Raw genomic sequence first — 13,914 nt, forward strand, 5'->3', positions numbered from 1 at the left:
TATTGCTTCAGTTGTCACAGAGCTTTGGAGTCAGACAGAGCTGGGTTTGAACCCTGGCTTTCCTACTTGTGAGCTGAGGGATTTCAGGCAATTTATCTGACCCCTCTCGGAATTAATTAGTTCTTCTTTGAGAACTAAACGAAACAACACTGACTAGCATGAAAAAAAAGCCTGGTGTGTGGTTTCTGCCAATAGTTTTTGTGTTGTTATTTTTGTTGTGATTCCTGCACTGAGTATTTTCTCAGAAAAATGACCTTGAGCTGTACGACTCATGCCTATTCAGACCCACAGACACATGATACTCACTATATCCAAAGCTCAGAAAAATGAAACTGAAATCACTGAAGTTTGTGGGGTTTTTTTAAAATTCTTCTTGCCAGAAGGAGATAAATGAAGGAAAAAAAACAAGCCGATTTCATTTTCATTAAGAGGAATTTGTAGAGTTATTTCTGGGGTCAGGCAGGATACATTCAGACGAACATTTTAGATCTAGGGCTGGGAAGATCCCGAGACTCGTTATAGATTACATCATCTTCCTCCAAGTGCGCTTGCCAGGCAAATGGACAAGTGCATTTTAGAAAGGTTTTCAGTTGTTCACGTTTAAACAGAAAGGATCACCTGGCTAACTTTTAGTTAACCCATTGAACAGATGTGCCATTCCCCCAGCCCATTGGTTATTCATGTCCTTGTTACTGGTTTTTGACATCCTTGCCCCGTAGGTGGGAGGAGGGATGGGTATGAGCCTGCCCTGCCCTCTTTCTCCTACTTGGGACAGAGCTGTTGCTTTTATTTGCTGAGTCACTGAAGCAATAGAGCATGTGCAGAGTCCCAGCCTGGAGGTGGGCATATCTGGGTTCCAGTCCCTGCTCTAGCCCTTCTCAGCCGTGTGATCTTGGACAAGTTGCCTTACCTCTCTGAGCCTCAGTGTCATCTTCTATGTGATGTCGATGCCTCCCCCAAAAGGTCGTTATGAGGACCAAAGGAGACACGTCAGGGCAGGAACCATCCTAGGCACGTGTTTGATGCTCAGTAAACGGGACGTGGTCAGTGTTCAGAGTTGTGGGGGTGGCAGGCAGGTGACTGCTCTGTTTCACCTCCATTCACAGCAACAGGGCCTGTGGTGTCACCTAGACATCTCATAGGCATCCCACACTGAACATGTCCCAAACCAGCAGCTCCTCCCTGGATGGGTGGATGGTGTACAGGGACCTCTTCCTCCAGCTGTCACACGGGGCATGTACCTGGCAAGTGGCTTTGAAGCCCTAGTTGCCCCCTTGGCTGGGGGCGTTTGTGCAGTTCATGGACTGGGAGTCACCCCCATGTCTAGACCGTCAGGAAACCCATTGGCTGTTCCTTTAGAGCATACCAAGAATCAACTTCTCAGAACATAGCAAGAGTTGACTTTTTGTTACCCTGCCATGGCCACTCAGACTGACTCCTCTTACACCTCACATCCCATTGATCAGCACAGCCCCTGGAAATATGTCTAGAATCCAGCTGCTTCTCATCACCCCCACACCTAATACCGAGGGCTGAGTCATAGCATCTCTTCCCCGGACTGTTGTAGCTGTCTCCTAACTCAGCTTCCTGCCCTGCTTTTACACACACACACACACACACACACACACACACACACACACACACACACACACACGGTATCTTCTCACCACTGCAGCCAGACTTAAAACCTAAGAGGGATCATGTCACTCCCCATTTTACTCAGAGTCAAGGCCAAGATCCTTCCTGGGGTCTGCAGGCCCCCACACCTGGCCCTCTGACTGCACCCCTACCTTCCTTAGCTGTCTCCTCTCCCTAGCATGCCCCAGGTCGCTGGTCCCCTAGCACTGGGCAGCTCCCTGCCGCCCTGTTCACTAGCTGTCCTCTGCCTGGAACACATCTGTCACCTCTCACCTCCTCCTGTCCAGCCTCCTTGGGGCCTTTCTAACTGCCTCCCTCCTGTGGTCTGCCTCCTCCCCATCTCTGACTTTCCTCCCGAGCACTTACTGCCATCCAGCACCCAACATAACTTACTTGTTTCGTTTGCTTGCCTTCCTCACCAGGAGGTGTACCAGATGAGGACAAGGATTTTTATATCCCTACCCCCATCTGCAGCACTGCCATGGAGAACAGTGCCTGGCACTTGGATGCCCTCAGTAAATATTTGTTGAGAGATTAATAAGTGATCGTGGGCCAGCATGCCAACAGTGTCTTCGTTATTACAAAATTGTCCCGAATTGAAACTTGGCTACTACAAGCAGTTTGTGGTGGAAATTTACTCAAATTACCAATTCTTTCACTGAAGAAATTACCTGGCTTATGTGGGTTCTCAATAAACTGTGTTGGATTGCCTCAAGGCTTTGGGGCAGTGGTAGCCGTCTGAGGCCTCCTTGCCAGTCAGCCAAACCCTGTGCTGGGTGGGACATCAGAGATGCCCCCAGCATCCTTAGCTGATGCTATTATGTCACCCCAGCATCCCTGGGGCAGCCCACCCCTCAGCAGCAGCTGTCACCCTGCTGGGTTCCGCTTTTCCTCCTGTGGGCTTCGTCTCCCTAAGGAAATCATTGTCCTTGCTTTCTACATCTTATCTCCCTGAGCAGCTCCAAAATTCTGTTATTCATATCCCACTGACCTTTCTCATTGTCCTAGTCCAAGCTTCTCACAGGAGGAGTTGTCTCTCTGTTTTATATTAAAACAAAGCGGTTGGACTCTTAAAACTCTATTCACTTTTCAGATTCTTTGGAGTCCTCAATGCTTCCTGCTATGAAATGCTGCGCTCTGGAATGCCTTCCAGACCCACCCCCAGGATACCTGTAGCCTTCCCTGCAGCCACTCTCCTCAACTCCCTCCTCGTTCCCAGGGGTCACTGTCCTGGATCTCTCCAGCTTTAAGTTCCTTCCTGTCCTCTTGCCACCCCTGCTCTCACCATCTCTGAGTTCTTGCATCCCCAGGATTTCAACCTGAGTTTGCATCTCCTGACATCACTTTTCCCAGCCTTCTCCCTTTTCAGCCAGCACGAGGCCATCCACTTCCATGGCCATAGTGGACGCCACTGAGCATGCTAGGTGTTTTCTTCTATTTAACTCATGTGGTCTGCACAACAACCCAGTGCGGGGAATCCACCCCTTTCACAGATGAGGCATCTCTAGCTCCTGGAAGTCACCTAACTTGCCTAGGACATGCAGCTAGTAAGTGGCAGGGCTGGGATTGGAACCCAAGAGGCCCCGCCCTGACCACCATCCTGCCCTGCCTCTCCTCAGGCACCCAGAATCCCCTCACTCTATTGTCAAAACCCACCTTGTCCTGCCTGTCTGGTACCTGGGGGAGAACCCTCAGCCTCTTCTTCTGCTGCCACTTGCTTCGTCTTCTGCCAGGAAGGTCCCACGCCTGGCCAGCCTGCTCTGGAGACATGCCCACTGCCTGGCCTTGCCAGGAGGTTCTGATGCTCTGCAGGCTTCCTGTCCCACGGATACCTTCCTGCCTGTCCTGGGGTCCCACCACCCCACTTTGTAGTTGGCCTTGCTCTTTACTGTGGTGAAAGGTGCAGGCCATTCCATCCAAGATCCTATAATATTCCTTTTCTCTGCTGTTGAATGTTCTTCCCATTCCCCCCACATTCTCAAAGAAGGCATGTGGCTTTCTTCACTGCGTCTCGGCCTGCCCTGAGTCCAGCCCCTGCTGCCTGGCCCAGCCTGTCTTGTTGGCATCCCCTAAGCCCTAGCCAGAAACACAAGCACCTTTCAGGTGCTCCATCCTAACTCCACCCTCCCTCACACTGGCCTCTCTCCCTTTGCCACCAGATAATAGCAGTGCATTCTTTTGTTTCCTTTAGAACAAGATGCAGATGTTTTCCAGAATTTTCTTCAACTTCAGGCAGTAAGTTTTTTGGTGAAAGGAGTGTTACTCCCTGAGTCTGTAGAACCAGGCTCTCTCCTCTTATTCTGTAGCAATTAAAGACAAAGACAGGCAAGAAAACAATGAAAAGAAACAGGAGCCAGGCTGATGCACCTTCATTTAGCTGGTCCTTGAGCATGACTCGTTGATCCTTCTTGCTTCCATCAGGGATTGCACCCTGTGCCCTCTTTGAATGCAGGGGCATGTCAAGGCCAAGGGTCAGGAAGAGAGCTTTGGCCTCGCCAGCCTGGTCCCCAGAGTGGAAGTGGCAGGGCAGGAGGGGTATGGCAGACAGAGCACATATCGCCCCCAGCCTTGCCCCCAGATGTTGAGTGCTGGGTGCCGGAGTGCAGAGGGGAACAAGGCCTGGACCCTGCCTGGGGAGAGGCAGCACCTGGGAGATCTTTGTGGCTTCAGATCCCATGTGGTCCTCCAGGTAAAGCAGAGCATCTCTGGGGTCTAGGCTGGGGGAAAACTCTTGCAAAAAATTCCTGGTTCTGGGACAGAATGCATGGGGTCTGCGTGAGGGGCAGAGGACAGTGCCAGGCCAGTGAGCACGCACTGGGCAAAGGAAGTGGCCAGAGACCACTCATAAGAAAAAGTGGGGACATGAACCTCAGAGCCTGGGCTGCTTTCAGAGGAGCCAAGAGGCTGGGAAATAAGCATCTTCTGGTGAGGAAATCAGCAGGGGGAGGGGAGGGTCATACAGGAGGGGACTTTTAATCCTGAATGGCCTTGCAGAGCATGGTTCCCCTAGTGTGCCCCATGGAACCCTTGGCTGTTAGATGTGAGGTGATAAATGGTGTGTGGATGCATACACTTGGGACTCAGACTCCGCTGCCCTTAGACTTTCACCCTCCACAGGGCTGCGTTTAAAGGTCCAAGAAGCCCTGCAGAAGAAAAACCTAACTATTGAACCAGCATTCCCTATACGTATTTGGCCCCTGATTTTTTCCCCCAGATAACATCATTACAATCCTATGGGATTAGTGTTCCATGGCAGAACTTTGGGAAGTGTTTTCTGAAGAATTTGTAAATCCCTGCACCCTCTGGACTGTGCCCATTTCTTAGATTGCGTGGAGGCTGTGCTGTACAGTGGAAGGAGTATGGGCTTTAGATGGGACTGGCCTGTGTTTAAATCTGCTTTCCCATTATACAAAATCTCTGATCTCGATCAAGTTACTTAGTCTCTCAAACTTAGTTTCCTTATCTGTAAGACGGGGGATGAAACATTAGCTAGTTGTCTTATGAGGCTGTTGTGATGGTTAATGGGAAGATAATAATGACACTTACAGAGGGCTTGTTATGCTCCAGACACCATTCTGAGCACTTTATATATCTCACTTACTTTTCACCACAACTGTGAGGCAGGTAATGTTATCCTTATCCTACAGGTCAGGTCAGGAGACCAATGACACATACAGGCTAAATGTTGTGCCCAACGTCACACGGCTGGTAAATGTGGGACCTAAGATTTGAACCCTAGGCACTCATACATGATGGGGTCAGGATTTGAAACTTGACCGTCATCTCCCATCAGAGAACATGCTCTGAATCAGTATGTTCTAAAGGGTCTAGAGCAGTAAAAGCACTAATTGGTATCAGTTCCCTTTTCAGATGGTTCGTGGATATGTTAGGGGGATTGATGGTTCCTGGGACTCCAAGTCATTCTGCAGTCATTAAAATCAGCCCTGTTGAAAGAGTAATCTCCTTGATCTGCTTGCCCACTCAGATGCTCCCATTGTGACCATTTTGTTTGCTCTGCTGCCTCATCCTGGTCCACTTCAATTTGGGCGGCTGCTCAGCGTTCAGGTGGAGTCGGGCCACTTTCCACAGCCATCTCATCTGTGGCCTGTGCCTCCACTTCCAGGACCAAGAGTCCCCCCAGGATGCCCAGTGAGTTGGTAGCTTGTTCTCTTTCTACACCTCAGTGATGGACTTGACAAAGGGTTAAGAAGACATCCCTTTTATCATGCAGCAAACTGAGTGCCTTTACTGAGCTAGATGCATGCCCTGGGGGAACTAGCACTGTTTGGTGACTTAGTTAGACCTCTGAATCCCTCTACCAACCCTAAGTAGCTGTCTGGGAGACTGGGATTCTGTGGACTCTCCTCTATCAACGATATTGGGGGTCTTTTCCACAAAGACCAGCCTGGTTTTGATTGACAAAGTGCCTCAGATTTACAAATCTTACCCCTTGCAGGATCCTCTCAACTGATCAAGCCTCATAGCTCCAAATGCCGTCTCCTTGATTGATGTTTAATTTGGGGATCCACAAGCATCTAGAGCTACCAGTTGAATTTGGGTACCCAAGGGCCACAAATGGGCCCCCCTCACACCCTGACCCCTGACAACCAGCACCTTTGAGACTGAAGTACCACTGCATATAGTGCTGTCCTCTGCTCAGGGCATTCTCGCTACCAGCCAGGCCACCCGGCAGACCCCTGCAACACCTCATAAGACCTCTTCGCTGGTCTCATCTCCTTTTATTAACACCTCCTCAGCACCCCTCCACACACACCCAAGCCCACAAGCAAATCATTTTTTCATCTGTTTTGCTCTTGTACCTTACCTATGCCCCACTGATACAAAAAAAGCACGCCTTCCTCAAGACACTTGACTGCCACCTGCTGGAGAGTTGTCATCATGGCTCAACAAATATCTGCCACTTCTAAATCCCCAGGCACCTCTGGAGTAGGGCAGTGCATTGCTTGTACAGCTGTAAACATGGCCTGCCTGTTGAATTGGTCATGCTGTCATGTACTTATTAAAACACTTGTCTTTCTAGCTGGACTGAGGACATCTTGAACGTAAGGACTGCTGATTTCTGTCTTCGTCCCCATTGTGGCTTCTGCTAGGGGCTAGAGAAATGCTTATTGAATGATCCTTGTGCAAACACCTGTTACCTTAGGTTCAGGGCATCTGCTGTCATTCAGTGAAGGTTTTCTAAATCTGTCTGTTGCAAAGCAAGGCTCGCCACAGGCTGTCAGAGTAACCATGGAGGTCGGACAGGACTTGCAGTGGGGACAGGGCCCCATCAGCCTCTCACCTCTGCTCAGAGGCACCACCCTCTGAACAGATCAGAGCATAAACAGGTCAGAGCAATTCAGCATTCATTCCCTCTACAGACATCAGGACAGGCACCATGTAGTGGAGAGTGGGGCCAGGGGCCATCTGCCATGGCTGTTTGGGCTGGGGAAGGAGAGCAGTACTTCTGGAGCATGTGCTGTGCTCAGGGCCAGCTCCCTGTAGGTAGGTTGTGGGAATGCAGAGGTGGCAACTCAAGCACCCCTGCTGGGGATTCAGAGTTTTGTGGAGAAGTAGATCAGTAAGCACATGGATACCAGATAGGGTCGTCAAGGATGTTGATTCACTATTGTCCCTATTTTCCTAAGCTCGCCACATCATGGAAGGCTGCTACCCAAGTGACATTCTTGGGCTTCACCAAGTGTTTTAACAGAGCTCCACCCAGCTGTCACACTAGGGGTAACACAGTGGGCCAGAAGGAGAGGCAGGCCTTCCCTGGGGTCCCATTTTAAAAAGGGGGAAGTCCTCTGTTCTTTTACAACACTTGTTTACCCCAAGCCATTCAGCGTAGTATTACTTAGGTCCCATAGAGAGAACCTTCCAACAGATAGCTCTCCTTGCTCAGGCCTGTCCTGATGAACTCCCTGATATTCTTCCAGGTCTTAAAAGAGTGAGAGCTGAGCATTTCCCTCTCTGCCCTGGCTGCCAGGAAGCTCAGAAATAACTTGTTTGCTCAGTTCCTGTAGCTTTCCTGACCCAGGATTTCTTTTTCTTATAAATTCTCCTTGTTCCTTTTCCAGGAATGCTTGCTTTTTATGTTTTGTTTGTTTATGTTGCTTTTGTCTCTGTATTATACTTTGGGGGGTGGTTTTTGGAGGCAGGATTGGCAGCAGCATGGTAGTTAGAAGCACCAGCAGTAAAGCTGGACACACCTGGGTTTCATCCCCACTTGCTAGCTGTGTCATTTTAAGTAAGATAAGTTGCCTCTTCAGTTCTCGGTTCCTCACCTTGAAAATTGGGATAATGATCATAATGAATGGATAGGTTATTGTGAAAATTAAACTTGTTTATTGTAAATGCATTGTTTCCTGTTCCTGCTCTTGGATCAGGCTTGATCTGTGGCTGTAGAATCCTAGTCTTAATTTCCTTCTTCCTGCCTGCGTCTGTCAGCATACGATGAGTTGTACAATAGTAGTGACTAGGGGACCAACCATCCCGGTTTGTCTGGGACGGAGGGGTTTCCTGGGATGCAGGACTTTCAGTGCTGAATGGGAAGGTCCCAGGCAAATGGATGAGTTGGTCACCCTGGTAATAAACAACCTCAACATCTCAGTGGCTTACTGTAGCAAAGGTTTATTTCTTCGTTGTGCTACTGTCCATCCAGGGCCTTGGCTAAAGGAGGAGCCTCTATCCCAGGAAATTGACAGTCATGGGCACAGACAGAGGAACACATGTTAAAGGTCCTTTAGAAAGTTGTGGCTGTCACTTCTGCCCTCATTCACTGGTCGGGGTCAGTCACATGGCCAGGCCTGCCACCAGGCTGTGCAGAACCTTCCCACTGGGTGGGACAGCTCAGCCTGGAACACTGATCCACTCTGCCAGGCTCACCTTTCTCTTCTTTTGCATTTTAGGGTGATGGAGCAGGGACCAGGGAAAGGAGAGAGTCACTTGGTCTGAATTGGGGGTCTTGGATGTGATCATCTTCCTGTAGATGGTCGGTATGGGTTTCTGAAGGGGCAGTGTTCAGCTTCACCCTGCTCTGCTCAGAGGAGCAGCTGTGTCTCCTTTGGACGCCTTACAGTGGTTGATGCCCTCGCCTTTCTCAGCTGCCAAGGCCTCTCTCGACAGGGCAGGCTGGGCTGTGACTTCTCTTCCACCCTCCTTGCTCCTTCCTGTGGAGCCCCTGAGATCCTTTCCCCATGCTCCTGGGTGGAATGGAGGGTGCCCTCACATTCTTCCAAGGCATCTTGCGCAAGTCCCTCCATGCCCTGCTTTCTCTGGCGGTCCAGCATGCCTCCATCTCACCTTTGGGACTCTCTAGCTTGGAAGTGGGCACACCTGCAGCCCCTGACTCCAGGACCACAGGCTAGGCTCTCCCCAAAGCATCCTCACCACACACCATGTGGATGGCCAGGTCAGGACGGCCATCAGAGCCAACCCTCGGCAAGGATACCCTCTCAAAGGCACCTCTGTTGGCTCAAATCCCTTTTGGAAGTAGCCCAGAAAGAGGCTTTCTTTTTTCTTATCTTTTGTTGTTTTATTTATTATTCTTGCATCTAAGAACACCTTCTTGGTCAGAAAACAGTTTTCCAGAAATAATGTTAAGTAAGTGTCACAACTGGTTTAGCTCCCTTACCTTGTCTAAGCATATAAGAGAGGCTTTTGAGGCTGGGCGTGGTGGCTCATGCCCATAATCCCAATACTTTGGGAGGCCGAGATGGAGGGATTGCTTGAGTCCAGGAGTCTGGGCAGCATAGTGAGACCTTGTCTCTTCTAAAAATAAAAAATTAGCTACGTATGGTGGCACATGCCTGTAGTCCCAGCTACTTGGGAGGCTGAGGTGGGAAGATCACTTGAGGCCAGGAGTTCTAGGTTGCAGAGAGCTATGATCACACCACTGCACCCTAACCTGGGCAACAGAGTGAGACCCTGTCTCAAAAAAAATAAAAAAGGCTTTTTGATTTTTGTTTTGCAGAAGTACCAAAATCTATATTAGCATTTATTATTTTTATTTCTATAAAGTAAATTTGAGTATTGGGAAAATTGATCAAAATGAGAAATTTCATATGGAGTTTAGTACTTGAAATTTGGATCCTTCATCTAAATTTCAGGGAAGTCAGGGCTGGGCAGGGTGGCTCACACCTGTAATCTCAGCATTTTGAGAGGCCGAGATGGGCGGATTGCTTGAGCCCAGGACTTTGAGACCAGCCTGGGCAACAATGCAAAGCCTCCTCTCTACAAAAAATATAAAAACTAGCCAGACATGGTAGTGGTGCATACCTGTAGTCCCAGCTACAGGACAAACTGAGGCAGGAGGATAGTTTGAGCCCAGGAGATGGAGATTGCAGTGAGCCGAGATAATGCCATTGCACTCCAGCCTGGGTGACAGAGCAAGACTGTCTCAAAAAATAATTAAATAAGTAAGAAAATTTCAGGGAACTCAGAGAACGAGAAAGGACATGAAATTGTTCATTTATTTAGCATTTGTTGAGTACCACCTGGAGTGAGGCACGAGCTCAGGCACAGGAGACGCCTATAAATAAGGCCCTACCTGCCTGAAGCTTATGGGAGGGGGAGGAGACACGCCTACAAGCAGAGAATGGCCACAGGGCGTGAAGGAGCCTGGGCAGGAGCTGCTGCAGGAGAGCCAGGGAGAGAGGATACAGCTCTGAAGGCTTCTCCAGGAGGTGTGCCCACGGGCACAGGAAAGGAAAGCAGGAGTTTATCAGGTGACTGGGTGGTTGAAAGGAACCACACCTGCAAGAAACGTGGGCCCAGCAGAGGCAGGGTGGTTTTGGGAACTCTTGTCTTTTAGTCTGTCGGGGGGCTTTGGGTAGCAGATGGGAGGGTTGGGCTGAAGACTAAGCAGTGTTTCCTGCTGGGTGGGTTTGAACTTTGTTTGGAAGACTTAGGGGGAACAGTGAAGCTATTGCAGTGGTCTGAGCAAGGGGGTATCCCGCCTCTGACCACAGTGGAGAGGGCATGGGGCTGGAGACGACAGCAGACTGAACAGAGGCAGTGACAAGGATCTGGAGGGAAGTGGCTGGGCCCATCTCTTAGAGGGCTGTGTGGGGGCTGTGGGGTGTGGGAGGAAGAGAGGAAGGAAGCCCAGGGTAGGTTCTGGGTTGCTAATTTGGGGGCTGGGAGGATAGCGTGTGACCTAAACAGAGAATCAGATTTAGATGGAATTACCTATTTATTAAGCCTGGGGATTTCACATCAATTTGCTGCTGCTTTACCAGTTGAGGCTCAAGAATGAGAAGCACAAAATTTCTGGTCACATTATTTGCATGTGCCCAGACTGGGGTTAACAGAATCGGACAGTGAGCGTTCCTGAATCAGACTGCAATGGGGAATGAATGCCTTGGGAGGTTGGAAGCAGTTGTATTCACAGATATTCATTTGGAGATCTCTATAGTGATCGAGGCAAAGATACCCCAAAGACTGCAAGAATTAGCCAGTGGAATTTGAAATGCCAAAATTTTTGCTTCAGAAAGGTCAGGAAAGCCCCGTTTAAAATCTAAATTTTGCCATCTCAAGGCAGTGCAGGGATGGATTAGGAGGATATGGGGTGACCCTTTTCTTCCTTTCAGAGCCAGTTTCTGCCAGACACAGGAATCCTCCACATGAGTCATAGGGTGGAGAGGAGACCCCTCAGTCCTTTCAGTAAGGTGGGAGGGCAGTACCGCCAGGTGGCTACCATGAACCCTGTTTCAGAATTTCTTTCTTAACTTCGTGTGTGCCCAGGTGCACTTGAGATTCACTGATGTTTTCTTTAGACTGAGGAGCTCGCTTCAGAAGTTAGTTTCAGGTGTTGGCTCTGCTGGCATTATGCTTCGGCTTAATGTTTTCTGAAGACTTGTTTTCTGTTGTTTTTCATTGTTCTTGTTGTCTGGCTTCAGGCCACTACCTTCAACCTAGCAAGAGCTGAGTGGTGCCTTCAGCAGTGAGGTAGCTTCTGAAGGCCACCACTCTCTTGCTGTGTGACTTTGGCTAGTTTCTCCACCTCTCTGTGCCTCAGTCTCTTCTGTAAAACGGAGAACACAGGAGTATCTCCCTCATAGAGTTACTTTCAGGTTTCAATGAGTTAATCTACATAAAACAATAAGGATAGAGCCTGACACAAAATCACACTCAACAAGTTTTCACAATTATGATTACTTGACCCAGTAGGAGAAATAAAAAACACAACTAACTTCCTTCTAAGGACATGCCCAAGAATCCAGTTTTAGTAACTTTGAAGGCATTGTTTTTCACCGAAAATATCTCCTGCCAGATTTTTTCATGTGTTTGCAGCTTAGCTTTAACAAGGAGCTGAAGGACGGCCAGGCAGCAAGGGGTGGTGAGTGCCGGTAGAGTGTGACGAGCTCGCCCAGCCTTCCTCCCTGTAATTAGGAGTCATGAACCATCTCCCTTAGCTAATAAGAGATTTTTACATTTACTTACCTCAAAGTGACCTGTCTGGGTTTTCTTTTCTTGTGGCCCCCACTGTAGGTTTTTGGAAGAAGCTGACCGCCTGAAAAGAAATTATAAAACATGAAAATCGCTTTGAGGTGACCAAGTCCAGAGGCCCCTAACTCCTCCCAAGCTGGATCTGGGGTGTAAGAACTGTAACTTCAGGTAACAAAGTAGTATCCCCTCCCTGCCCCTCTGTGAACTCATGATTCTTGGTAGCTTGCATGGCAGTTCTTCCTTTAGGAAGTGTAGTTTCTTCCAGGAACTCTGAAACTTGGGGTATCCCACCTCATGCGGTTGTTTGGCTGGTCAAAAAAGGGAGTGGGGGATTCTGGAGGTACTTCATGTCTGCTGCATGGCCCAAGGGGGCCAGGGCTCCATAAATCACCAAGACCCTGAGGGCAGGGCTCTGTACTCATTCCTGGCCCTGCTTCTGTAAATGTTAATGACAAAATAACAATGTCACCCACCCAACAGGGTCTTTAATATGATTAAATAATCATGAAATACTTCTTGAAGGACAAATCAGAGAGAATAGCTAGGAAATTTCCAAAAATAAAGAGCAGTAAGAGAGTATTTGTTCTGCTAGCTATTAAAATGTATTCTAAAGCACAGTCGTAAAAACAGTATAGTACTGTGATGGAAATAACTAGATCAGAGGAACAGAGTAGAGAGTCCAGAAATAGGTGATAAATCAATAAAGGTGTATTTCAAGTTAGTGGCAATGGGATGCATGGGCTAGCAAACGGTGTTAGAAAAAATCTCCTATCCATTAGAGGGAAATAAGAAATTCCGAAGCTTAGGTAGTATATCAAAATAATTTCCAAATAGCATTAAATTAAAAAAATCATTAAAATCTTAGAAAAAAGAATATTTATATTATTTTGGGTAAGAAAAGACTTAAAACATGTCACTTTTGGTGCCACATACAAATATCGTAAACAAAGTTAAAAAGCAAAAGGGTGGAAAAAGTGTTTACAACATCAATGATGAACAAAGAATTAATATTCTTAGTATACAAATTTATTCGTTCATTCAATATTTATTGAGCACTTAGTATGTACTAGAAAGTATTCTGGGCACTAAGGGCACAAGCAGTAAATAATGTTCCTGTTCTCCTGGTACTTAGACCCTGATGGAGAGGACTGCCAGTGACTATGGTAGATTATTGTAGGTCACATTTTGATAAGGGCTAAGGACAAAACATTACGTAGGTGGCTGGGCTAGGGAGGCTTGGCAGGGTTTGCATTATGTGGATATTCAAGGGGGCTTCACTGATGGAATGACATGGGAAGAAAAAGGGAAAGTCATTGAATGTCGAGCTGATAGCACATTTGCTGTTTTTGGAATGTCGAGCTCATAGGATTTGCTGATGGATTGAATGCGGGTTGTGAAAGAAAGGAGTCAGGGTGGCTTCTAGGTTTGGGGCCTGGCAACCGGAAGGATTGACATAGGAATGACTGAGAGGCTTAGCTTGGAGATAATTAGAGTTTTGGTTATGGATGTTTCAGTTTAACATCTCTCTTGTATATTCAAGTGAGGATGTCAGGGAGGTGGTCGGCCATAAAAATCTGTAATTCAGGGTGACATCTAGGCTGGAGATATAAATTTGGGAATTGTTGCAGTGTTGATAGTATTTGAAAGAATGACACTAGCTAGAGCCCCTGGAGAGTGTGTGTAGATACAGAAGAGGGCCCAGGACATCCATGGGACCCTCCCTTAGAGTTGAGGGAGATGGAGCCAGCTAAAGAGAGCAAAAAGGAGTGACCACTGAAATGGAAGGAGTCCCATGAGAAGGGGGATCTCCCAAGCCAAGAGACA

At 48.2% G+C, this 13,914-nt stretch overlaps 1 protein-coding gene across 22 annotated transcripts in view; it reads left to right on the forward strand.

The window, feature by feature from the left end:
• The window catches only part of ARNTL (aryl hydrocarbon receptor nuclear translocator like), a 109,471-nt gene that overhangs the window by 59,950 nt on the left and 35,607 nt on the right, over window positions 1-13,914 (forward strand). For 3 of the 22 annotated variants that reach the window (XM_016920422.4, XM_063783809.1, XM_063783808.1), the window contains exon 3: window positions 12,133-12,258. The exons of the other annotated variants lie outside the window; for them this stretch is intronic. The gene's annotated coding sequence lies outside the window, so the exon portion shown is untranslated. The remainder of the gene's footprint in view (window positions 1-12,132; window positions 12,259-13,914) is intronic. 22 annotated transcript variants of the gene reach the window in all.

Source organism: Pan troglodytes, chromosome 9 (genome assembly GCF_028858775.2).
Source record: "Pan troglodytes isolate AG18354 chromosome 9, NHGRI_mPanTro3-v2.0_pri, whole genome shotgun sequence".
Classification (NCBI taxonomy): domain Eukaryota; kingdom Metazoa; phylum Chordata; class Mammalia; order Primates; family Hominidae; genus Pan; species Pan troglodytes.